The sequence below is a fragment of the Gopherus flavomarginatus genome, chromosome 5, assembly GCF_025201925.1.
Source record: "Gopherus flavomarginatus isolate rGopFla2 chromosome 5, rGopFla2.mat.asm, whole genome shotgun sequence".
Lineage (NCBI taxonomy): Eukaryota > Metazoa > Chordata > Testudines > Testudinidae > Gopherus > Gopherus flavomarginatus.
Window position 1 is genome coordinate 69,949,045 of NC_066621.1, and position 27,692 is coordinate 69,976,736.

Sequence of the window (27,692 nt, forward strand, 5' to 3'; positions counted from 1 at the left end):
TTGGGAACTTCAGCATATCCACATCAGACCCGATCCTGCATACAGATGTCTATGTGGAATTATTCCTTGCACATCCTGTTAAAACAATACTCTGGAACACTGTCCAATGTGCAAGCAAGTGGAGCAGTGGCTAGTAAATATTCTTACTTGTGCTAGTCTAGGATCACTTACCCCTTACCCAACTCTTATCCAGCCCCTCCCTGCTGAGGAGGGATTGGCTCAACCCTACTTATGCCACATACATAGTGGGCATGCAAAACCTGAACTGTTACTCCACTCTCATAACAGGAATAAACTGCCCCTTAGGCAGTTACTTCTGTTGAGGATCTGGTGTCAGGGTGTAATGTACCTGAAGATATACAAGTACATTATAGCTGCAGAACTTGAAGCCTGTCTCAACCAGTCCTGTGGGTTAGAGCTTTTTGTCTAATATTTATAAAGTTTGTTATGCTTAGCTTGTTATGTGCTACAGTTTCCTTTCCAGCACCCAGTAAATATCCTTTACCAAATGGTGTGGGAGGGTGGGGGAATCCCAGGTGTGCAGTTACAACAAAACACTCAGAAAAAAATAAATTTACAACAAAACATGTTCACCTGCTACATTCCCACAATGTAACAGTTAACTATTGGTGCAAATGTACCTCATGCATGCATAGTGCATAATATCTCCCTTTGCCTGGGAAGTTTTCCCAATTTCTTCCACAGACAATTACACTGTTTCCATTTTAGAGTCTTTTTTTAAAGAAGGCCAAAGTCTGCATGCAAAAATTCAATAACAATTTATATCCTATATTTGTGTGTGCAATTAATACAACTGTATGTGCAAATGGCTTGTTACACATCTCAATAAGAATGAATCTGATTTCTGCGTATAATCAGTTATAGTTTACATCTGTGCTTGCATTTGTGTACACAGCCCATGGACTTACAGACTTCTTTGCAAATTTGGCCCTTAAAGTTGAGGATTAGAGCTGGTCAGGAAATGGTTATTTTTTGCCAAAAGATTTTAAATTTCAAAGTTATTTTTGTTTAGAAGAGCTCAAAACAGACCCATTATTCATTTTTTAAATATTTTTCCATATCTCTATTGAAAACATTATAGAAAATGCTATAAAAATGTTGACAACCAAATGTTATCAAATTTTCAAAATAAAATACTACAAACCTGTTAAATGAAGAATGTCATATTTAAATAATATTAATTAAAAAGTATTTAATTAAAAAAACACAGCTGTTTGTTTGAAAAATCTGACCAGCTCTATTGAGAAGGTGATGCTAGGCTGAGATAAATTCTAGCACTGGTATTTTCCTGTGGATGTAAGGCTGACCAGATCTCTCAACTAGCCTTCATTTCAAGGGATGTCACTCATTGTAGTCCAGGGGATACCTGTGTTACACACACGATGTCCCCTCATTTTTAATTGTTGAAAATTAATTACATCTGAAATAATGAAACCAAGGTTACAGAAAGAGTCATTCATACCAAAGGAATGCACCCTACAGCATTTTATGTTTTCTTCATAAATAATTTTGTGCCCCTCATTTTGGGTCTTTGTCACATTGTGTGTACATTTGGGCCATGGCGTGGTGAGAGAGATGAGCCCAGCCATGAATCTCTGTCTGTCGCCTCCTTTTCCCCTCCCACTCCATATCAAATCCATTTGTTTCTTATCCCTCAATAGTTGCCTTACACACAATAGTTCTTCCCAATCCCCAGTTACGTCTGATATGCAGTGACAATAGCACTTTCAACCCACCATCTGCTTTTCTGTTCTCCAATCCTTACACTTACCTAGTCTCAATCATCAATCTCGCACCCATGGACATTTTCCAGAAGCCTCATGGCTTATCTTGGTGGTAGCAGAGCTCTCTCCTAGATTATCATTCTCTTAAATGTACAGAGGTTTCCCCCAAACTACTGTTCTTGGCACCAAATAATCATTCTGTGCTACTCTTTCCCACCTACCTTCCTACTGAAGATTTCGTGCAGGGCTCACAAACATGTATCAAACAGCTCTAAAATTTTAGTGAGCCTATAAGACATGAAGAGAAGACCAAGCCTCGATTTTTGAGGCGTAGCTAGAAAAATGTGTTTGATACAGCCAGCATTGTGCATGCATTTAGCTGTAGACCTTTATCTTAGAGGATGGGAAGAAAATGGGATCCAGTTTGAGGCATGGAACTCAGGGCATCAAGAAAACTAAAGGAGGTGAACATTACCAAATTTCTTTTCTTCTAGGTTCATACCAATCTCTGACAATATGAAATTGGCAAGCCAGCCTGACAGAGAGTAATAGGAATGTGATGATATGCCTCCCTGCCCACAAGTGGCTATTTCACCAGATGCTATTTCTGTATGAGAGCTGCCTGGCACATTGATTAACAGAATAACTTCTTGGCTTTCTTCTGCCAGTGCTGTTCACATGGTGATTGTGTGTTACGCCTATTCCCTCTTGAAAACTGGAGGTCAGCTAGAGTTCAGTACATGTTCCCTTAGGAAACTATTGGGGATGCTACAGCCACAAAGCAGAAACTCTTTCAGCTCAGTTTGCCCATGTTTCCTGATCCTTCAGGGTCACTGTCTCAAGCTAGGCTTCCCAAATTGTTTTTGCAGGCCAAAATGGCAACAATGTGTCCATGCTCAGCAACTGCAAGGTTCTACAGTCAACTTGATGATAACTTTTGAATGCTATGCTACGTTTGATGGCAGCAATTTAACACCCTCCCTCCCATTACAGATCTGCCCATTGTCTCCAATAGAGTTTAAAATATTGTCACCTGAATGACGTGTCTCGCAGACAGAAAGAAAAAGAGGGGGGAGCAGGAAGGAATAGGGTGCTAGCACTGGGGGAATGGGGAACAATGATGTGTGGTGAAGGGAACAAACAGAACCCTGGACAAGTAATGGATGTGGGAATGAGGAGACACAAAGAGCTTCAACAAGGATGGGGAAGAGGGAAATGAGGCAGAACACAGACACCCTGGCATGTGAGTGGGGACAAGTATATGGAGGAGGGTGATGTACAGAGCTCTTGACATGGGGATGAAAGGAGAAATAGGGAGGTAAGGGGGAATCTAGGGCACGCAGAGTTGCTGGCATGGGGAGAAGTTGGAATGGGAGATAAATAGAACCCCTGACATGAGGAAGGAAGGGAGTAGGGGATTGCAGAGTCCCTGAAAGATGGGAATGTGAAGGTGGCACACAAGTGTCTTGTGGGATGGAATGGAGGAATGCAAAGAGCCCCTGGTGCATGCAATGCACTCGGCCTACAGAAGCAACAGAGTGTGCAAAATTTCTAATAGCCTTAATTCAAACTTTGGAATGCAAATCAGCCCATTCTTAAACTTCTTCTAGAAAGAGGCTGCCTAATCTCTAGTACAAAGAATGACAAAAAACAAAAATAGCACAACAAAAAATACCCTCCGTGCAGCTACAAATATTCCTTAACCTTACAGTTTATAGTCCCAGAACACAGACACCAGCATTGCTGTGAAACAATCCAGCTGTGAGGTAGAAGCACCATGCAAATGACTACACCCAGCACTTCATACACCTAATGCAGCAGTAAGGTGTAGATTATAAACTGGAACAGGACTTACCTAGGCCACAACCACTGATGAGCTTGTTTCACTCCACTAATTTTCATAAGTGCCATTGCAACTTGGCATGACAGAGAGTGTGATACAACCCAAGCAGAACACAGGTATAGATGCTAAAAGAAGGGACATCATTCCAAAATATGACTTTCCGCACATAGTGAAAAGAGTGCCATATACTCATAAGCATTCCCAAACCTTTCACATTTCCGTACACTAGTATTACTACAAACAAGCTTTGGGTGGGAAGAGCATTTTGACTATTTGCAAGTTATTTAATTCGGGTGCCATTGGGAGATGGAGATGGGGTAAAGCAGGGTAATTAAGAGGATTTTTATGGATGGGAACACCGGGATGTGACCAGCAAACTGACAGTATTTAAAATAGGCCCTCACCCACAGAGGCCCTCATCTTGCAGTCAATACATGAGGAGTCCCACTGATGTTAAAAAGAATCCTGGTGTGAGGGAAAAGCTGAGAATTGGGCCCAATATAAGGTGAACAAACCCCCAACAAGTAAAAAGTCAATGTTTTTTTGGTAACTGTACTATCCAGGTCTTTGATGATGTATGAGTCTCTTGTGCAATTCAATAGCAAATAACTTGGTGAGAGCAGTTGTCTGCATTTTTATGAGTCAAAGCTTCTTCTGGGCTATCAATAAACAGTATCCAAAAATTCATGGGCCAAATTTGGCTGGTGCAGCAGCTACTTATACCAAGTCTATCTTTTAACCAGCGAGTATATTTTTTCTCATAAATAAGTCACATTTGTTACAACTTTACTTTATTGATATTTAAATTAGACCCTCTTCACAATGCTCTTTCTTTAAATTAATAAAATCATTAACAAAGTGTGAAGAGCATGCAAGTTAGGGCTCCTAAGAACAGTACTTCCAGCTCTCTCGAGTAATATTTATTGACAGTTAAACTTCCTAAAAGAAAAAAATGGTGCAATTTTATTTTTAATTGCATAAAATTAAGAGCCTCTAGTTAGGAAACTAATTGAAAATATACCTTTAAATTATATTAGTTCTCATTTACTTTATTTGACATTGACATAACTACTTATAAGGTGCTTATTTAACACAGCTATTAAACATTAATAACAAGAAGCAATAGTCAAAATGTCATAATTTACATATGAAGAGATTTCCCTCAGTGCAACTCCTATCTAAAAATGACATAGTCTGAGAGTCAAAGTAACATGTTCTGTTGCAATGAGTTTTGCAACAAAACTATTTTTTTTTAATATTTAAAATCCAATGAAAAAATGTTGAATATTTAACATTCTGTATCCTTTTTTATTTTAATTCCCATCACAGAAGAGATCTTTAGGCCTCATCAATGTGCTCTAGGTACAGTATCAGAGTATATTATTCATATTATGAGATGTAACCCAAATTAGTAAACTGAAGGGGAAAAAGCTATACATGCCTAGAAGGGTAAAGGCTCATGCTTAGAAAATACAGCATGGCAAAGCAATGAACGGAAATAAAAATACATCCATAATTGTCTACAGTCTCTGTAGAAGAAAGTAATGTTTAAAATAAAATTCTCAGTTCTGCCTCAATTTACACCCCATGCATCCCTGTTGACTTCAGTGGTGGTTACATTAATGTAACTATGGACACAATGAGGACAGTGTATTGCATATAGCAAAAAAAAATTATAGCTAAAAAGAAAGCAAAAGCTAACAAAAATCACAAATGCAATACGAGGAAAGAGTATAAAACCAAAACCCAGTTCTTGAAGGCATTCACATTACAGCAGTATAACAACAGAACGGAAAAGAAACGGTGTCCATGGAATAACCGTACAAGATATTATTTACAAATTTGCACTTCCTGGGTATTAATCCTTGAACCAGCAAACAAAATGCTTGGTCCAATGTCCCCTCAAGTCAATGGGTGCATTTCTAGTCTCTTCTGTGGGCTTTGGATCACACCCCAAACTCAGACTAAAAGAGGTATGGTTAACTGAAGTTGCACTGAAATGCACATCAGGGCTGAAGAAGGGAATCCTCCCCTTCATCAGATGTTCCAGGGCCAGGGTAACTGTTGCAAGTTTCAGATGGGCATGGGATTATGAGGAGTAGCATAATAGATGTGCTTTAAAGCCTTGGTTCTGTGTGGAGTGGTGGTCATGTGGTTCCATACTACATGTAAGCACACTGGCCACCCCTGATTGGCAGATCACATGCTTACTTCCCCCTTACACATACTCATCGCCCTGCTGAGAACTAATACAGAAGGCACTTCCATGGTGCAGCTTCCTCCTGTGAGGCTCTCCATGGTGAAAAAATGCATAGTTTAGGCCTTGCACACCCAAGCAGGGCATGTCAGGGTTTGGTGCACAGAAGTGAACAGGTTTCATCCAGGAAATGGTATACAGCACAGGGAAAATTATTTTAAAATATATCTTAACAAACATATATTGGTTTTTAAATAGAAATCATATGGTAGTTACATCTGAGAGTTGCTGATTGGGGTCTACAACCTGCATTAGCAGAGGGGTGGGCTAGACTACATCTAACACATCTTTTCATTTCTGATTTCTATTAATCTAATCTAGCTCAAGGAATATACTTGTCATGAAGTGCCACATCCAGAGAGTTATTTGGTGGCCCATACAATTAATTTATGCACTAAAGTTTGAAAGTTTGAAGCATGATATATTCAAGCTTGTGGGGGGTGGGGGGAACTAATGAGAGCTTCACAATTACAATTAATAAAACAATGAATTATACAAATTGCTCTCCCAGTGCAAAGCTGCCCATAAATCAATTTACCCAGAGAATCTCCCCAGTATCCTCACTAGGCATAGTGTTGCCATAGTGGCTCCTACACCAACTACCCCACTCCTTGGCCAGCACTGGAGGTGTAGCTGGAGGAAAGAGGTTATAGATAGACTATCCCCTACCTCCCAGCTAACACCAGCTGCTGCAAGGACCCCATGGAACCCTACAAGGATATGGATACCCATTGCAGAGACATTGGCATCCTTCTGGCTGTGGTAACATGCACCAGGGAATGGACTGACACAAAACATACCAAGGATCAGGAGTAGGGGTGGGAATGCATAGACCATTTACAGTCATCTGTGCACACACAGCATCCCCTCACGTGTACCAAGTATTCTTCAGCCTCAGTTGAGGGCTCAACTCATTTTATCAAGAAGAAAAAGTTAAAAAGATTGGAAGACTGACACCTGTCTCTCTGTTGAGCTCAAATGACGAATGTTTTAAGTCTACATACACAGTGGTGCCAGTTATTCAGTTAATGCTAGATTTACAATCCCAAATATTTGATAAAATGAAAGACAGCAAACAAAAGTGTTTTAAGGACTATCTTGGTCCTATCCACAACTCATTCAATAAAGGTCCGTCTCACCACAAGCCATAGGTATTGAATGAGAAGAACAAGGTGTGGTTTGGGGTTAGTTTCTAGTACAATATTTAATTTGTCTCAATGCATTGACATTTATGTTCCAAAACTAAACCATCTTCCACAGTTTTTCAGATGTTTCATTTTCTGACACTTGAACATGAACAATGTTCTTCATGTGCAGAAGTACCTCTCTGATGAGCTATTTGAATATGCTATTCAAAAAAACACTGACTAGTTAAAACTGAAAGGACTGTGCATCATAGATGTACCTGTGCTTTAAAGAGGTGAGCCAAACCCCTGGAATTCATTAGAAAAAAAGATCAAGACTCATTGCTGTGCATGGTATTGGATGCCTCAGTCTGGAAATGGTGAAAGGAAGGATTATTGGAAATAATTATAATAGCTGACAGCTATACACGCTTTTCATTCTCAAGAATCTTAAGATGCTGTATAAACATTTACATGTACAGGAATCCCCTAACTCACTTCTGAGCCTGGAATGTGGCAGCTGTTTAAAAGTGCACAGCAGCAGTATAAAACTAATGGCATGACATCCTACATAGGAAAATCTAGTGGCAAATTCTGCTCTCAGACACACACATCGATGCTACCCCTCACACACATAACCCCAACTCTGACCCCCCTTAATATCAATGGGACTCCCACACCTGCAGGATGTGTGTGTTTGTTTTTTAAATACAAATAACATTAGCCCGTAGAAGAGTTTTCTAAGGTCTGTTACAGATGTTTCATCCAATGGTTTGCAGCGTTATTTTTAAGATATCAAAAAGACAAACTATGAGTAGATGATTAACTGGTTAAGTTTTGGTAAGAAACATACATGCTGCAGGGGCTGACTAGATGCTTGGTTTAGTTTATTATACTGCTATAATCTGATCCTTTTAAAAATTAAAAATAATTCATTATAACACGTCTAATTGAAATACTCTGAACACTTACAGGAAAGGGGAGATGAGTCAATCCCAACACCTTTCACCCTCACGTGCAGCAGCAGTTTTCTGATCTCCCTTAACCATAGAGCTCCAATAGCAGGATTCATCTCTGAAGTACGTCTCTCTCTGTCTAGCTAATCTACCTGACTATGGCTCATGTTTCCCCAGCCCTGAGGAATCACATACAGCCTCTTTTGGAGGGGGGAGGGAGAGGGATTTTCTTTTTTCTTTACCGTGTCTGCAACTGCTTTTGATTCTCCTTTTTGTTATTTCATCCACTCTTCCCCATCATCGCCAAGAGCTATGCATTCAGGACCTCTCTTTGTTAGTCATGAGAGTCATGCAGTGAACATTAGAATTGCTCAGGTACTGCACAGTAGTCACCGGATACTCCGATGCACAACCCAGGCCTGGTCCACACTACAGCGTTAAATCGATTTAAACAGCGTTAAATCGATTTAATGCTGTACCCATCCACACTACAAGGCACTTAAAATCGATTTTAAGGGGTCTTAAAATCGATTTCTGTACTCCTGCTCAACGAGAGGAGTAACCCTAAAATCAATATTACTATATCGATTTAGGGTTAGTGTGGACGGAAATCGAAGTTATTGGTCCCATTCTTTTACTGAGCTACCCAGAGTGCACCGCTCCGGAAATCAATGGTAGCCTGGGACCATGGACGCACACTACCGAAGTAATGTGCCCTAATGTGGACGCGTAAAATCGATTTTATAAAACCTGTTTTATAAAATCGATTTTATTAATTTCGATTTTACTCTGTAGTGTGGACGTGGCCCCAGATACTTTGCTCTCTGCTCAGACACTAACTTTTTAATGCCTGCAAGAGCACATGAGAGTAATGCAGTGACACCGATTAAACTAATTCCCATTTTCTATGTGTACTGTGAGTGCAAGACAGGTATAGATACAACTTTGAATTTTCCTTCTGGAGGGGGCTTACTGTATATCCTCCTTTCTCTGTGCATTGCCATTCGAGTGTTGTGCTGCTATATTCAGTTGTGGCCTTTGTTCCTGCTCTTCTGCTGACTCCCAGTCCTTGCCTCCTAAATCATGCCTTCCTTATCTTGCATTACGCTGTACTGGTGTCTTTGACTGTTGTCCTCTCATGTCAATCCTTGTACAGAGCAGATGCAGTACTACAAAACTACTCTAACTTCAGTAGTACAGTACCGCAGGAGTCAATACAGACAATATATTTATTATATTGGATACCGTGCCAGTACTTTCTGCATATTGTAAAGTGATTTCATGCCCTCCTTAGAAGTTACCAAGTACATTCTTGCAATTGCCTAAGCAGTAAATTAGATTATTTTAAAATACCAAAAAGGAGACCAAGAAACCTTTATATACACGCTGGACCACATTCTAATCCAGACCCTGGCCACTTTCCACACTTTTAACAGGGCAGCTACTGATGCCTCTGCCATGGCAATCTCTAGTTGGCATAGAGCTGGTACAGCCAACTTTATGCTTCTTTCTCCTGGCATCCCAGCCATATAGGATGTGCCGAAAATGTGAACAGAGCACAACAATCCCTGGCTACTGTAATGGATCCCAGAGATACTTACAAGCTGGCACTAAGCAGCACTAACTTGCCTTACCTACCAAACCAACTCCCAGAAGCCCCAGGGGCGGAGAAATGCAAATATGGCATGCTGCCAACTCTCCCCACCCTTGTTTTCTATACTGAGTACAGCTTGGTCATTTCATTTGCATGAAGTCTGGTTGCTCAGAATTTATATAGCTAAAACAAATGTAGGCTCAGTCCTGCAGGGTGCTGTGCATGTGCAAAGTGCAAAATAAGGGCGCTTAGAACCCTCTCAAGCTTTCAGGATCAAGCTCTGGAACCCTAAATTGCTGCATTTTCTGTGCACTGATTGACACGTAGTCATACAACAGAGTCAATATTCAGTCATTCGATGACAAATGTGGCTTGTCTGCGAACTCAAACTATGTCTACAGCCCATTGTGATTTTTAGCATCACTTGAGTTGATTTTGATCAACTTTCCATTCCTTTATTCTGAAAAAAAGTAGCAAAGATAGGTAACTAGGAGACGTGAATAAACATAATTAAACATAAAATACTTGTAGTGATATTAGTACTGACCTTAGCCAATTAAAATTATTAATAGAAAAAAATACTCTGGTGTCAAAACCTGAGTACATTGCCATCATTCTCATTTGTATAATCAGGATTAGTTTATGTTTCCTGACAACAAGGAGAGATGGAAATCCAAATGGTTGCTTCTTGACCTTTTGCTCTTTGAAAAACAGGTTGGGAGAATGTTACGCTAATAAAACAGATGGTATAAAGATAGCAAGAAAAGTTTTGTTACAAAAAAAGACTCAAAAACCTACTGTGTTGGTTAAATACAGAATTTTTGGAAAAAGATTATTCCTTTTAAATATTGGAGTTTTTCTACTTCCGTTAGCATTGTGAAGGGGAAGTTTAAGAACCCTGCAAACTACTGTATCATATAATTACAGTCTTTTAGGGTTTGGTCCTGATAGATCAATCAGTTTAATTCAGAACCCCAGCAGAGACAGAAACCAGAAGTGCATGCTTCTGCTTCTTCTATGTGGTATCTACTGCATCATTAGTGCCTATGGTATAGTTTAAATTTAAGTCAGCAAGACAGCATTGATCTTTGCAATCTCCTGTTGCTGCAGGGATAAATCAACATTACATTGATTGACAACCCTTATTTGTACTTTCTTTCTCTTTTGTTGAATTAAAAAAAGAGTTTATATCATGTACACAAAAAACCAGTTCAATTATTTAGGGGGCAAAAGACTGGCAGTTTCAAAATAAACTTTGTATCTGTTGATGTGCCATGATAATGATTCCAAGAGCCTTGGAGAACACTAAGAGATGGCAAATTGATTGAAAGTGAAATTTATCTGATATGGAAATAATTTCTTATCGCTTTGTTCCTTTCCATACAGCCTGCCTTTTTGCTTTTTGTTTGAAATACCCTCTGTATGCTGTTGCCTGTAAAACCCCACTAGGGAAAAATGTATTCACCTAACACTGTTAGGTTATGAGACATCATTTTTCAGATGATAGTGAGGTGAGAATGCAATAAGAGCGTTCTTTATGGGTTCACCTGGGAGTCAGTGGGAAATCTCAGGAGGTATAATCCTTGCAATAGGAATTTTGTAGGCAGTAGGCTATATATCTCATAAAGCTGACAGAACATCTAAGAATGATGGCTAGATTTGCCAATGGGACTGCCTTTGTATTCTGAGTGTTGTTTCAAAAAAAATCTAATAAATTATGGCCCGATCCTTTCATGCTTGCTCATGCAAAGCTCACTTTGAAGGCAATGTCAAAGCCTGGAAAATCAGGAACATAGATTGTATGGTAAACTTTAATATTGAAACCCAGATGAAGCATTATTTTCATTTCCCCATCGGGCCTCCAAAGGCTGGCTGGTAATGATCCCCAAGGGGCTGGTTATGCTAGATAAGCATTGTCAGAGCACAGTGGTACTCTGACCATGCCTTGTCCCCCAGGTATGTCCCTACACCATGGCAGAAGGCTGAGCGGGGGTGGGAGAGCTGCCTGGAGATTCCCGCATGCAGGAGAATCCTCGGATGCCTGGTTAAATCAACTTTATGGTCCTTTTTCACCACCAGAGCACAGTTCAAATTAATTTATCATGATTAATGATCCCATGGTTTTTAAATGGTTGTAACATGGTTCATTACCCAGGTTAAAAACACTGGTCCTACCTATAAAGACAAGGCTAAAACATGTTATAACAGCTGGGAATCTATAGTGTCCTATCAAACCAGCTCCACAACATAGAAAAATTGCTGTGCAGATGAGCCCTTGAACTGTTTTCAAAAATTGCTTGACTTAACATAGTTTAGCCCCTCAATGTTAATGTAGGGCAGTCAACATTTTCACAAATGTATCCCTGCTACCACCACCACTTCCAGACAACAGTTAATAGATGCTTCAGTGTCCCTAACCTAAGATTCTTGATACTGTTCATGTGCACGTGTATTGCATTTAAAGGAAGGGATCTCACTGTAGAAATAAAATAGATGAATTAAATTATCACTAATATAACCTTTCAATAGCCTGCTGCCATTATATTTGAATGGTAGATCATTCAGATTTGTTGCTCTGAATGTGCAGTATAAAAGAATGGGTGTCCTGTTCAAACCATTATTAAAAACAACTAAGTATGAATGTCCCTAATTGCAGGAGACAACCATACTAGTGTGGTTATATTTGTAAATGTGAATGGTCCCATAAAAGTGTGATCAAAATTAAAAAATAAAGTAAATGTGTTAACTGATGACTAATTTAAACAAGTTCCAATAGAAGGTCACCTGTGCAATCCTCTTGTCTGCAGATTCTGCCCTCAGTTATACCTGTGTAACACCACTGAGAAAAATATGGTTGTACAAGTGTGGCAGAGATATCCTTGAGGACAGAAATGAAGGGTGGGTTTGTACAGGTGTGGATGAGGGCAGTATTTGACCAGTGAAATTGGTATTATTGATGATTATATACCAGACGGAAAGAACAGAGCATGATTTTTAGAGCCCAGGCTGAGTTTGCAGGGCTGGCAGTTTGAAAGGCCATCCTTTTTATTTGTAGGCTGAGTTAGTCTGATCTGGAAATCATTGAGACAGTAAATGTGGAACCCTTTTCAGTATGCTACTAGATTTTTAGCCAAACCACATTTAAAAAAAAGTCCAAGAAGTCTTGTAATGTGGTACTTTACTAAGGTTTTTTAAACAATTTTAAAAGCCGTAGCAGGGAAATAAACTAAGTTAACCACATGTAAGCCATGTTGGTCCTCTTAACATACATCAAACATTGTTTTATGTAGAAGGCCTTAGGTATCCTCAAATTTCAAAAGCCTGGAATAGTCATGACTTTTCTGATCTAATAAATGCAGGTGTTTCATAGTAAAGACGCACAGATTGTCCGAAGGCAAAAATGACTTACATATCTTTGTTAAAGCAAAACCTTGCAGTGCAGGCTAAGAGCCTGAGCCTACTGAAGTTAATGGGACTTTTGTCATTGACTGCAGTGAAAACAGGTTCAGGCCTTAAGGTTTAAGGTATTTGCCTCATGAGAGAGATGATGATCTTCCCTTTGAAAATAAACTAACTCACCCTGTGCCTGTTTTGGGGGAAATGGGAGCAACTAAAGTGAGACCATCATAAACATGTGTAAAGCACTGAAACGAAACCCTGTTAATAAAAGATGCATCATTCTCAATGCATGGTATTTTGATTCTTGTAATCCATGCAGTAGTGTGTCTATTAGAGCCAGCCAGGGTATCATATGACATACACGTCAAGAGTGTAGAGCAAGCGCTAGTGTGGCTTCCCACCCACACTCCCATTCAGAGCGCTAGAGGTCTGATGAAGCTTGAGCTAACCCTAGCGAGCGAGCGAGCATGAAATCTTTCTGTCTTTACCAAGATCAAATGGAGCTATTCGGTCAGGGGATGCCATTATTACCTCCACTATGCAATTTCCACTATCAATAATTTAATCTATTTGCTGCATAAACAGAAGGGGAAACCAGCAAGACAGATTTTTGAAGGGGGAAGAAAACCATCCCCCAAACCAGACCCAATTTGGGAGTTTCGTCAGAGGTCTCACATGCAGCGCTATCGATATTGACTTGTACAAGTAGCCACTAAAAACAAAAGGTGGGTTTTGGATTTCTGTCTGTTGTTATGCCTCAGAGAAAGTCTTTAGGCTGTCTAGATTGTGCAAATATGCCCCTGCGTGCCTCCAGAAAGTGACTAGCGTAACGTTATCTGGAGCGTTCATTAATAAAAAATGCTTGTTATTATCTTGATTGCATTCTTAAAAGCAAACTATGAAGGGGTCAGTGAGGGAGCTATATTTAAATAGATCTGGTTTGTTTAACATACTGACAAGTAAACTAATATTCTCCCGCTTTTAAGAGATTTAAGTGCAGGCGCAGGCTCCTGGTGGGTTTTATTTTTATGTAATTCTTCGTTGTCGTTACTCGATTTCTCAGCGTTTCTTTAGTGAAGTCAAACAGGACTTTTGCCTTGTAGCGGGGACATAGAAGTTGCAAGCTAAGAAGCTGGCAGTAGAGCTGCATGAGCAGCTGGGAAAACCAAAGTGTGTGAATCAGAATAATAACCGGGGGAGGGAAATTCTGGGTGTTCCCCCCCCCCCCGGTATTAACTGATAGGAGAGTGTGTTCCTCAGGAGCGTAGAATAAAGGGGTAGGGGGCTGTTGATCAGACCCCTTCAGGGCAAGAAGTTTAGGGAGAGGGTGGTTGAGAGCGAGGGGCTGGCGGTGCTCTGCTGAGTGAGGGGCTTGTCCCACTAGGTTGCGATGGAAGGGAAAAGGCGCGCGGTTCCTTTAAGCCAAGCAACCCGGCGCTGGTGTCTCGGGCTTGCTGAAGCTGCTTGCTGGAGACAGTTTGACCAATAGAAGCCCAAACGGAGATCTAAATAATTCCTGAGTGAGAAGAAGCCAAGGCAGAGGCGTGTGTGAGAGGCTCCTGCACCAGCCAGAGGGGAGGGGGGGGGGGATCTGAGCCTCACAACAACTCTGCTGCCCTCCCACCCTTCATAAAGCTTTGATGAGACACTTGAGCTGCCTCCTGTGTTGCTGGGGCTGCAGGAGGCGGCTGGTGGGACTGGGCGGCTGGGAGAGGATGTGACTTTCCGGAGGGACCCGAGCAGGCTTTGTGTGGACAACAAGGTACGAGGCGTCTCCTGGCCCGAACTAACTAACTCCTCCGCCAGCGCGGCCGGCTGGCCGGGAAAGTTGAGTGTCAGGGGCTGGGCACGGGCGGGGGGCAGCCAGGGCAACTTCTGGCTGGGCTTCCCCTTCCCCTGAGCCAGCTCCTGGCGCAGCGTGAGCCCGGGGAAGGGGAGCGGAGGGGATCCCGTGCAGAGGGGAGTACCTGGAGGGGGGGAGGATGGGCAGCAAGGGGGACTGAGGGCGCGGCTAGGGGGGATCTAAAGCTGGGGGAAGAGGAGACGGGAGTCCAGGGCTCTGGGAAGCCGCAGGGCTGTGGGGTCCGGAGCTGGGCGGCCATGAGGGGAGCGGGTGGGGGATCCGAGCCAGGGCTGCGGAGCAAGGTTTAGTTAGGGGGTCCTGGGACTGGGGGTCCTTCTCTCCTCCCCGCTCAGGAGCCCCCCAGCCGCCTTTGTTCCCTGCAGGATCAGCTGGGCTGGGGAGCGCCCCGCCGGCGCGCGTAGACACCTGTCTGCCCCGTGCGCCCGGCAGTGACTGGCAGGTAACAGGCAGCGCCCCTGCGCTTGCTGGGAGGTGGGGGTGCGCGGTTCCCAGCCTGTCCCCTGCCCTGCCCCCACGGGATGAAATCTCCTCTCCCAGCGGCTGCTTGGAGCTAGGTCCCGAGCAAAGGGGGACCCGAAAAGACCCCGTCGCTCCAACCCCTGGGAGAGCCGGACTGGCATGTGGCACAGAGCCCCGTGCGCTGCAATGGAGACGGGAATTGCGCAGGCAGGCTGGCTGGGTGGGGGTGGACTGGGGACAGGGATTCCCCTGCACAAAAGCGCTGCTCCCCGGGGGCGCAGCCACGGGCAGGCTCAGTGACCCAGCCTGCAGTAGCGCGGCGGCAGGGGCTGAGGCAATGAGCCTGTGACGGGGCGGCGGCGGCAGCCACCCCGCAGTTCAGGCTGCAATACAAACAGCCCTGTGAACACACACTGTACGTGCGCTGCTGCGAAGGCTGGGAGCTAGCGAGCGAGGAGAGTTTTGATGGGAAATGTGGCCCTCTGCCGGCCGGTAGTTGAACAGCAGCTTGCAGCCGAAGGAAGCGGGGAGTGAGGCTGGCTGTCACCACCTATCTCAATTCCCTGCTGGAGACTGGAAGATCTTCCATGGATCTTCGCGAGCTACGAGCCCCTTCAGCCCGCTTGTATTTTACTAAAGCGTCGTAGTTAGCAAACGATGCACCCCTAATGAACGAGGGACGTATAGCTGCATCTGGACAGCAGGAGTGAGATGTGCAGAGTATGAAAGATCTGTCAATATTGTTAACTTAGGTGTATGATCTTAACTGAACTTGCTGTGAGGTCTTTCCCCCAGTCGGTATCTGCAATAACTAGTGAACACTTTCTGAGGAGAGTAAAGGCACGTACTTGGACAGGAATAAAGGCAAAGTGGATTTCTAAGTGTCAGAGTAATCTTCCCAGTACTGTATCTCTTTCAGCAATAATAGTTTGCTGGTTACACTGATGTAATTCTGTGAACTAGAGTTGTATTGCTAAACACTGTTTACAGTAGAACATACTGCAGGAAAAGCTGTAAAACAGCGTAGTAAATACATTTGTATTCAAACTTTTTAAATATTTTCTTCATTGTTAAAATTTGATACTTTGCATTCTCACCTTCAGGACTGGTTTTTTATACAGCCATAAAAGTAATGCATGAGTTCTCATTGTTTGCTTTATGCAACATTAGATTTCCTCCAGATTTAATTAAGGTTATTAGGCTATGACATGGACAGCTTCAAGCTATGATAGCTGTAAGGAATTAAGCAGTGCAGTTTTGGCAGTGGGCATACACAAGTGTATGTGTAACATATTGCCTGAAATTATAAATGGAGTGTTTGAGTATAAGGAGAAGAAACTCATTGACCGCAGCTCTGAGTAATGTATCTATACTATCAGCTGAGGTACAGTAAGTGAATGGAAAGATACACTTGTTGAAATGTAACCTTTACTGGAATTTAAAACATGTTGGTTTCCATAACTGGAATTCCAATGCCATAAAGTCTTTGTCCTTTTCATCAACTTTGTGTAAAACTGAAGAAAGAATATGAAAGTGTTCAGTAAATAATTAAACTGATTATACACTGTGCATTCAATGAAGAAGAGAACTCTTCAGAGTGTAAAAGTTTCTGACTTTGAGTAAATTAGGTAATAGCTGTGTGTTCTTTCTTTTAAGTATTGGGAAGAGGGTAAAATAATCGTGGTTTTTTTTCCTGTCTTCGTTTTAATTTCATGGCTAGATTGAAAATAGTTCTCTTTCCTCTGAAAAGGAATTAGCATTAAATGGTAAGTGGTTTTGGATGGTCAGAACTGAATTAATCATTTGGAATATCCTACTGATTTTCTTTTAAATATAATTTTACAAGATTAAAAGAGTAATGTGTTATAATCATGGACATCATTCTTTTTAATTCCGGAGATGCTATTAGTGTCTTCACTTGAACATTAAAGTTTTTTACAATGTACATTTTACTTTCACTTTATTATAGGTTGCTGTTTTGAGGTTATTACCATTGTGAGATCAATAGTCATTACTTATTTATGCTTCTAGTAACTGAGTTTTAATGTATGCAGGGAATCTATCCTGGGGATATAGTCTCCTCAGCAAGTATTTGTGTATCTGTAATTCATGGTTTGATAAAAATACATATACATGAAAAATCTATGGTATTTCATATATATCCACACATACGGGGGCAGGCTGTGAACCTCTTGCTTATACACATGAACAGTTAGTCATCCAGCTAGTCCCACTGATTTGGGGTGGATAGTTGTTCACCAGCTTGAGTAAGAAGTTTGTAATCTGGTCCTTTATTTGTATGTGTTTAATCAGTCACCTCACAGTAAAAGGTCATAATATTGATTTAGGGCCACTTTCTCATCCCTTAATCACATTGAGTAGTAGTTTAGTTCTTGAATAGTCTGACTGGAATCCATGGATCTACTTGCAGAGTAAGATACCACTTAATGTGAGTATGGGTATCAAAACCGACCCCATAGCATTTGCATTACTATGGGCCCAGTGGTGGCCTAGTTTGTGTAGCTGTGCATGATGTAAGTGGGTATAAGGCTCCCTGCAGCCATGTGCTAGTTATTCGAACCATGGGTAGATGTAATGCCTCTGTGAAGACTGTCTCCTTCTGCACGTCTCCTCCCACTGCACGTGTGGTGCTTTAGCTGTGCAGATAGACCAGATGCAAGATACCTGTCCCGCAGACTATGGAGGAACCTGTGAGGCACATTGAGACTCTCTTCTGGTCCATTCTTGGGGCAGCACAATAGCATGCTGCCCCTTACTCTGGTCTCAGGGCAAAGCCACAACTTGGCCTCAAATACAAAATCACTTGAAAAGTGCTAATAGTCACTGTTAGTTAACACGCCCAAGAAGAGCCTTTCTACAAGGCTCCATAACATGAACCAATTTTCTGGCATAATACTACCACCTACCACTTAATGTTCAACTTCACTGAACCACAACTGGGAAAACCCTTTTATAAATATTATGCCTTCTGTTCAGACCCACAGTATTCTTTGCTTTCTAACACTGCAGAGAGGATGCTGTCATTATAAGGCGGTAATTTCAGCTTAAAGCAAGCTGTAAGGATCAACAACATTTTAATTCTTATCTGAATAACCCTGCTGGAATAGGGGAGTCGGGTAGAGGGGTGAAGGGGAGGGCAAGAAGTGTATATTGTATTTTGTAAGGAGATGAGGAGGCTAAACTGAAAAGGCTGGCTCTCATCAATATACTTTCAAACATAAAACACATTAGTTTATATGTTGCCACAGGAGGACTGCACGACCCAGCTGAAAACACAGTACAGAGTTACATTTTTAAAATTCATCTTTCTAATGTGCAGTCAAGACACACATAGGAAAATAAACATCCAATAAATCTTTTTTAAAGTCGCACACATAATGAAGATCCAGAGCTGAAAGTAGCCTGCAGTTTTAACTTATTATCTCTACAGTACTTTCTCACTATAAACAATAGAACATAATAGCTGAAGAAGTGGAAGAAGTTGCACTGCTAGCTCAGTTAATAGGTCCTCAAGGGTGCACATAGAAAAGCAGAAGTCAAGGAGAAGTTATGGGCAGAAGAATCTCAAATTTTGTGTGTGTAAACCTGAGAGTGGATATCAGTGAGCTTTCACACTGCTATAGTGAGTACACTACTGCTTTAAAAATAAAAGGCCCTCGAATTTAAGTATCTGCCTTATAGATTTATATAAATGGCTGAAATGTAGTTTTAAGCATGTGTCGTCTGCCTACAGTGAAAATCTCATGTTATGCACTGTGTGGGGTAGTGGAGGCTCTGATGTAAGCAGATATATCCTTTTAGTAGAGTAATTATTAACTTGTCTTGACTTGTTTTCAAATGATTGTTATGCACACTCCTAAGTGCAGAATTGCTGTTTAATTGAAAGGCTCTCTCAATTATCTCTTAAATCAGTTCATATGCTGGCACTCTCTGTGATATCAAACAGTGAACTGCATTTTAAATAGGTGTTTTTAAAAATAGTTAAAGTTGAGTACTAACTTTTTAATTAATTTTTTTAAATATTACTGAAATGAGAATTAGTGGAATAAATTACAGTCTCTGGTTCCAAAAAAGGAAAAAGGCGAGTAGTATCCCCTTGATGCCTCTTATCGCAGTGAACAAGCAGTACAGGTGTGTTTTTAAACAAGCTGACTGGTGTGCAGCTAGAACTGAGACTGACAGCTGGTAAGCTGTGACCACGTGTGTTATCATGCTGACCACTATTGTCTCATTGTTGTCTTGTGCTCCCCTATCTGACTGTTTCCATCTGTCTCTTGTCTCAGAGCTGGATTTGTAAACTCTTTGGGGTAGGGTGCTGATTTTTTTGTACTGTGTTTGTACAGCACCTAGCACTATGGGATCCTGGCCATGATTGGACTCCTAGATGCTGCCACAGTAATAATGTACATTAACTACACAGTGTATTCAAACAACGTGCTCTTATACTGACTAAATTGTGTAATTGATGATGTTGCCAGATTAAATCCTTATGCCACTTGGAGGCAGACTTCTTTAAATACTAGAAGAGACAGCATCAGAGGGAAGAAAATACTTTAGTTTTTAGACTAGACAAGTGTGTTTATAGGGCAGCTGTTCTGTTGGAATACCACGTAGCATTATTTTATGTTAGGCACGTATTGCTATAATTTTAGGTCCTGATCCTTCAAACATGTATGTGGGTAACTATGCTCAAATGAGAAGTCTCACTGACATCTCTGCAAATATTCACATGAGTAAATGTATGCAAAAGTGTGTTTGCTGGTTCAGGGTCTTAATTTTTCACTTTCTTCACAATATTGGGGCAGATCCTCAGCTGGTGTAAAATAGCTGCATTGATTTCAGCTGAGCCAGATTGATTTAAACTAGCTGAGGATCTGCTAACATATTGAAGATCTGATTACATTAACCACATATTTGCTAGTCATGCTATATCAATTTTGTTAAACTATGTGTGTAAAATAAAAGAGTCCTAATTTCAGTCACAGTATTAATTCCAATTCTTTATAAATCACTCAAGTATACAAAGTGAAAAGGAAGGGAGGAGAAAACAAGTTGTTTTTGTTTTGTAGTATAAACAAAGGATTTGCTAGGATGATACTAAGTAGATGAATTGTAATCCCTTAGTTACTGTGATATTACCAGTTCCAAAATGTCCCATTCCTGCATAATCTAGGCATCACTAATTGTCTGAAGATGAGTTCCATTGGGCAACTAGGAAAAGCAAAAGAAGACTTCATGTAATAACTTTTCATTCGCTTGTGACAGCTGTCATCATGCTGCAGTAGTTGTATATTTACTTCATTAGGAATGTAGTATCTTTCCATGAAGTAATTCTCTTTTCAACTAGTTAATTAAGACTTTGTAATTTCCTACCATGGTAATTGCACACAGAATTGAAAGCATGACAATCCATATGATTTTTTTTTCCTGCTAAGTCCTCTAAAATGCTTGAAATTTAATGGCTCTTTATTCCATAAAGGTGCCTTAATTTTGGGTCCATTAAATCTATTTGCCTTTTTCTGTATACTCTGACAGCAAAATGCAGAAATCATATTACTTACTTTCATACTGTATTATAAATTTAAAGAAAAATAGGGATGTTGCTTTAATTTCAGAGTAGAATAATTACAAGAGGTAATTCTAGGGGTGAAAAAGAATACTTATTGCTAAATTCTAGAGAAGTATTTGGAGATCTGAGTAGCTCAAAATCTGAACTACTACCGCCACCTAGAGATAAATTCCCACATTTGCCAGATATGCCAACAACTTTTTGTGCGTGCAGCTCTTGAAAACTGAAATTAGTGATGAGGATATTAATCTTGACTGCTCTGAGTAGACAGAAACTAGGTTTAGCGGTGCATGGTGTCTTTGCTTTTAAAATATTTACATATTAATGTTGTGTCTATGACTTTTCTGATGAGGCAGATAACTAATCTTCACACAGTCCTCTTTATGCGGTGTAAACAAATAAACAAGAAGGATCACTTTCAGTAAATCAGATGCCTACTTAACTTTGTATTATTACTAGGGAAATATTTGCAAATTAAATTTCTCTGGGTTTGTTACAGGGGTCATTAAGACTTGATTGCATGTTCAAAGCATGCGCCAAATATATGATTGCAAAATCCCTTTAAGGATTTGATTTTTCGTTTATGTGAAAATTCATTTAAAATAATTTTATTGCGCATAAAAGTTTTTTTTTAATAGGAACTTTAAGAATTTTTTGAGGCCGTGACTCTGCACTGAAGTAAATTGCAAACCTCCCATTGATTTGAAAGTGGCTGAAATTCTGAACCCAGTCTTTAAATACAGTATTGAAGTTGAACTGGGGGAGGGATATACAGATGTCTGTTTACCTCCTCCATACATTGGACAATGAAGAGTGGATTTTTCCATTCTATGTGTGGCTGGCTCAAAGAAACCCAGAATAAAGGAGGGCAATCATAATTTCCCCTCTTAAATGTTTCATATTTCCTTCTGGCTGGTGGAAATTATAGTAGTTGCCTTCCATTTGGGAGTATGTGCTTCCCTGGTACAGCCATCAGGAGTTGTTTATACAAAATATTAGAGTATCTTTCTGCACTCCCTACCTCCTAGAACCCATATAATCTTTTTTCTGAATATTTCTCCCTGACCACACATAGAAGACTGGTTTCAGAGACTTAGAAGTAGACTTAAGATAGCCAATATACAGCCATTAAGCTAGGGTTTTCAAAGATGTCTAAGAGATTGAGGCTTCCAACTCCCACTGGATTCCAATGGAGGTTAAGAATCTAACTCTTAGGCTTGGTCTACACTGGGGGTGGGGGGGGAAAGGAGGAATCAATCTAAGTTACGCAACTTCAGCTACGTGAATAACATAGCTGAAGTTGACGTACTTAGATCTACTTACTGCAGTGTCTTCACTACGATGAGTCAACTGCCTCTGCTCCCCCATCAACTCTGCCTGCGCCTCTTGTTGAGCTGGAATACAGGAGGCGACAGGAGAGCGCTGGATCCTCGCTGGATCGATCGCTGCCCGCCGATCCGGCTGTAGTGAAGACATACCCTCAAGCAACTTTGAATGTCCCAGCCATTAGTCTATAATATTTACTTAGCATCTGGTCTTTCTAAATGATTATTCTGGTTATTTCTTAGTATCTTTAGAACCTATGATTACAGTCACACACTATATTATCGTGGATGACTTATCTATGTTTCCTAAGTTTCTCTGGGGATTCAAGGAGTGATTGTGATTAAAGAGAATCCTTTATATTCAAGTTAGGAGCACAGATGCAGGAGTCTTAAACTATGCTGTGCTACATTATAGAGAGTTATATGGTGAGTGTTCACTGTATCAGATTATGATCTCAGATATCTGAGAGGCTCTCATTGATTGCAATTTGAGCTTTGCATGCATATTTGAGAGCAGAAGTTGGTCTGTTACAGTAAAGGTAGCCATATAGGCACACATATGTATGCAGTGTTGTGTAAGAGTAGGCTGCTGGCAAAAAACGTATGTCTAAATTGTAGGGAGAACTCTTGATCAAAAATATTGTTATACAAACATATGGGTTTAAAAGACCTCAAAACATGCTTTTTTATCATGATAATTTATATAGCAGCAAGCATTGGACTAAAATCCTTTTCCTCTCACCCTAACCAATGTGCATGGGATCTTATATTAAGTGTCTAAAGGAGATGGTAGAATCAAATGTACAACCTCCTGTCAACCCTACTACGTGTTAGGTTTTATCCAACATGACTAAAACATTGCTTTATTTGAACATAAGAGCTCCTGAGAAATACAGCATTGTTTAGAGCAGGGGAGTAAACATCATAATCTCTGGATTCTTTAACCAGCTTTGTCAATGACTGTTTGAATTTGGGTACATCCTTAATCTCAGTGGGGCTGACAAATCTCACTGTTTGTCCATCTCTAAAATGGTCATATATCCTGTAAGGCAGTTCAGTGATTGAAATTCTAAGATGAAAAGTAATTAATTATATATATTTAGCTTTATTCAAGGGTTGAATTAATGAAATCAGTCACTCCCTCCCTCTTAAGAATAACTATGTCTCCAAAATATAGTTGCTAGTGTGGATATTCTTGGCAAGGGCTCCTAATCATCAGTAGGACTTGATTTTTGGTGTTCTCAAATAAATGAGAGTCTGCTGGCTTCCTGCTGTCATACTTGTATCTTCAACTGATATTTGTGCTCCTCATGAGTTGATCATCTGATCTGATTAGGACATAAATGCCAAAAGACAAATGGTTGTGATAGGCTTCACTCTGAATGTTGACAACGGAATCCAAGGGGGAAGAAAAAACACAGACAAGTCCAAGTTGGCAATGAGTCTAAACCAGTGCCCAAGATCCAAACACAGATGAATATGGTAAAGTCTTGAACTTCATGGCTCCCCTTTATCCTTGCTGTCCTTCAGCCCTAGCGGGCTGAATCAAAACCAGATCTGAACACCTCTGAACTTCTGTAGGATTTGGATCCAGATCTAAACTTTACGGCTTGTGACAAAGTCACAGATTATCTTTTCACTGCAAAATATTGGCAGCTCACCACAGGTGCATCCATGCAGATTGGTCAGCAAGGAGATCCTTGTTTTTTGTTTTGTTTTGTTTTATGAGAGGCAAAGAGAAGTTATGCGAAGTTTATTTCTGTATGAGGGAAACAACCTGGAATATGCAGGATACTTAAAGGAAACAGTAGAAAGGTGAGCTAAGCAATTGTTTATCCACATGCACTCATGTGCATGTGATGGGGAAAACATCCAGGCAATACAACTGCATGTAACAGCGCAGAAACATCCAGCCCCATAATAGTGGTACTCATAAACAAAGATATCTAGTTTCTCTTGACAGAATCTGGTTTGTTAAAGAGCCCTGTCCCATATCTCGATGACATGTTTTCCTTGGAGCACGGGCCAAATGATGCAGTGTTTTTAAGTCCCTCTTAAAGTTGCCCTATAAAATTGTCATAACATTTACCGACCTTGGCACAAAATTTACTTTTCCAGCTTTACAATGATAAAGATCAATGACAAAAAAACTAATGATGATTTATTTGCCCATTCAAAACCAAAAGTTCACACAGGACCTGTGAGAGAGTAAGATTCTGCAAGACAACATTGAATAATAATATTATATAAGGCTATAAGAGAGCTGAGCCCTAAACCTCTATGAAGTCTCTGCCTGTGGTTTTCACAAATCTATGGGTGACAGTTCCACAGAAGTAGTGCAGAAATCTTAATCACTCAGATTTGTTTTAGCTTGGTTCAACATTGATCTTTTGCTGAATAGAGCCCATGTTGTATGAGAATATTAAAATCATGCACTTGGAAAATTCTTCTATAACCTCCTTGCTAATGGGCCAGTAGCCATTATATGAGAAATGAAAAACACGACAGAGTAAAGCCATGAAGGAGTTTAAACAAAGGCTGCTCTGAAGCGAACAGATTTAGGGCCAAATCCTGATGGGTGCAGAGCACCTGCAGTTTACTTCTGTAATCAACTTCAGCTCACTGGGAATTGATTTTGCACGGAATTGCAAGTTCTTAGCACTTCTGATGATTGGTAGTCTTCAAGTGTACCCCAAAATTCGATCCATTGAGTTCTGTGATATGACCCATGGCCCTCTTACCTTGAATAGAGAGATGTGGCCTTGGAAATGATGGAATCCAATATATTTTGATTTTTTTCCATTGCTTGGATCAAGATGGAGCTCTGCATACTGGATCTCACCTCTCCCCAGGCAATGTATCTGTATTACAGATATGGCAACTCTATTCTTCTCCATTTTAAACAAATTAAGGTGTGATCCTCACATTCCTGGCAAAATATTATGCAGTCCTCCTAGGGCAATGTTTTTTGCAGCCTTTGCTATCAGCTACTTGTGCAGTAGTTGTTCTACATGTGAATAGTTATCTCCGGCTTTTCTTAAGCTGCTTTCACTTGGAGCATAATCATTGTGTATGAGCCACGGAAGCTGTGATGTGTCTCAAATCAATACTCTGGAAGAGCTGCCTCAGCATGGGAGAGCATGTTTCTACATTAGCATGTCATTTCAATTTTAACAATATATATTTTTTTATTTTGTTGTTGAGCCCTCATATTAGAAGCGCAGAGATCAGGTTAAAAACTGAAGTGTGAAGGGGGGAGAGGGAAAAAAGCCATATGGCAAGAGCAGGAGGTCTGGCCACCCCATCTTGGGCTTGTGACAACATGCCCTACATTTAACCTACAGTCAGGAACTAATTAACAACACAGATGGGAGTGAGCTAGCATATGTATTCAAAATAATACCCCTAAGGTTTTAATCAGCAGCCGTGCCTCTTTCTGAGTAAGAAACAGAGTGAATCCAGTGTTGCTAAAGAGAGTTTTGCAAAATGGATGAGTAATATGTATGGGTAGGCTATGTTCTGTAGTGGCTAGAGTGCTTCCCTCCATTTGGAGCTTGAAGAGTCTTGCAACAAGAGCTGTACCTTGGCAACAAGACCATTTCCCTCTTCCCCCAGCTGTGTTTGTGTGTGGATTTCCCAGAAGCAAAGCATTTCTAAGTGGAGAATGGAGTGTTAGTTTGGGACAGGCTATCTTTTATGTATCACTGCTTACAGCAGGGGTAGGCAACCTATGGCACGTGTGCCAAAGGCGGCATGCAAGCTGATTTTCAGTGGCACTCTCATTGCCGGGGTCCTGGCCACCGGTCTGGAGGGCTCTGCATTTTAATTTAATTTTAAGTGAAGCTTCTTAAACATTTTAAAAACTGTATTTACCTTACATACAACAGTAGTTTAGTTATATATTATGCACTTATAGAAAGAGACCATCTAAAAACGTTAAAATGTATTACTGACATGTGAAATCTTAAATTAGAGTGAATAAATGAAGACTTGGCACACTACTTCTGAAAGGTTGCAGACCCCTGGCTTACAGAGTATGTTAGCGCTACTTGTACACTTCTGCAAATAGTTATAGGATACATTTTGGGGGGAGATTCATGTTTGGGAAGCCATCTACACTCCAATCAGCCACCTTTGTTGCATAGTTGTACTGAAAATATAATCATTCACAAATATGCATCTGCCCCTGAGGAGTCTTGAGTGTGAGGAGTCTGTCTCACTGGAATCTGTCTTCTGTCTGGCAAAAGATTGTGCTGCTCTGATGCAGCTGTTCAGGTGGTAACCTCATTTAATTTCATTCCCACGAGATCAGTCCATGGAAATACTGGGCCATAGTCTCAGCTGGTGTAAATCAGCATAGCTCCATTTACCAGTATACACCAGCTAAGGATTTGGCCCCCTTTGCCCTTCTGGGATTTACCAGAGCAGTGAACCTTTTAATTCTGATGGAAATAATGTCTCAGGGTAGTAGGGAGCCTGTCACTGGATCTAGTGACAAGTATGAAATAAACCTGTGTTACCACTTGCTGAATTAATTATCATGGAAAACTGGGAGGAAAAACATAAGTTTATTAGTAAACTATAAAAAAAACAGTTGCTCAGGCAAGGGGCAAACACACTTTTTTTTTAATTTGTAGGGAAATAAATAATTTAAATGTTCCAGAAATACAAAACAGCGGAACATTCCTTCAAGAAAAGAAGTCATTCCATTTACATTTGGGAGCAAGGACAGGGGCCTGACAAAAGAGTTATCTTACTCTTGCCCTATATTTTCTGTAAGGCTACTGTTTTGTATTCACTAGAATATATTTAAACAAACAAACAAAAAACCACCTTGATTTACCACAATGATACTGTGGACTCTACTGCATGATGCTTGTAATCAGAAATTATAAATCATCATTATCAATTTTTTTAAAAAAAGATTGTGCTCCGTATCCAAATATCTGTATTGTATTTCTGGTAATATTTTAATATTGCTACTGGTGAGTAACATGTTATCTTCAAAGATTCAAAGCATGGAATCAAAGGGTGGAACACATGCAGCAATTCCTAGCATGCTGCTTTAGTGCTGTGACAAAGGTGGTTTAGCTTTCTAATGAGTATGTCTGTGTTCAACAAAAATTCCCCACCATGGCGTAGACGATGGAGGCTTTTCAAACTTCCTGAGCTCAACCACTAACCAGTTAGATTGTTACTAACAAACCAATATTGTCCTTTACATTCCATGGAATTTTGGACTCCTGCCTTTATTGGACTCCCTGAGGCCACCCTGGAACCTGAATGTAAGCTTTAACCCTTGCCCATATATGGAAAGTATCCCTACAGAGATGCCATGCTGATGAATGGACTGAGCATGTTCTGAGAGAAGTCCAAATGTGGGATGAATGGATAGAAGATGGCTCTGAACACCACTAACAAATACAGGCACAGTTTACGTTAATACCCGTCAGAGCTCTGGTAACAGGCATTTCCAGTTTTTGGATCATGATCATCACCGCAAACTGTTGATTTACTCAGGACTGGCGCCAGGGTT

At 40.7% G+C, this 27,692-nt stretch overlaps 1 protein-coding gene across 4 annotated transcripts in view; it reads left to right on the plus strand.

Annotated features, from left to right (window-relative positions):
- The window catches only part of BDNF (brain derived neurotrophic factor), a 50,530-nt gene that overhangs the window by 7,606 nt on the left and 15,232 nt on the right, over nucleotides 1-27,692 (plus strand). The window contains exon 1 of one of the 4 annotated variants that reach the window (XM_050955507.1): nucleotides 13,368-13,643. The exons of 2 other annotated variants lie outside the window; for them this stretch is intronic. The gene's annotated coding sequence lies outside the window, so the exon portion shown is untranslated. Of the gene's footprint in view, nucleotides 1-13,367; nucleotides 13,644-14,553; nucleotides 14,681-27,692 lie in introns of those variants that run through there. One more of the 4 variants, XM_050955509.1, reaches the window with a different exon arrangement.